This window comes from Acyrthosiphon pisum, chromosome X, assembly GCF_005508785.2.
Source record: "Acyrthosiphon pisum isolate AL4f chromosome X, pea_aphid_22Mar2018_4r6ur, whole genome shotgun sequence".
NCBI classification, from domain to species: Eukaryota; Metazoa; Arthropoda; class Insecta; order Hemiptera; family Aphididae; genus Acyrthosiphon; species Acyrthosiphon pisum.
Window position 1 is genome coordinate 49,753,518 of NC_042493.1, and position 318 is coordinate 49,753,835.

Here is a 318-nt window from a genome sequence, read left to right on the forward strand (position 1 = left end):
ATAGCAGTTGAAAAATATTAAAAAATACATAGACTCAAATTTTTTTATAAGCATTTAAAGTTCGATTTTCGACAAAATTTATCAAATTTAAAACGTAATAATTATTTTGTAGTTAAAAATGTATAAAATATTCAACTTTTATATCTAAGGATTGAAAATTTAAAACAAGATTTCGCGTAAGTAGTTAATTCTGTTACCAAAAAAATCTAAAAAATACATATTCACATTTCATTTTTATAATCATTTTAAGCTCAAATTTGGACGGAATTACATATTAAAAAACCTGGATTAACTATTTAGTTGTTTTGTTGTGATTGT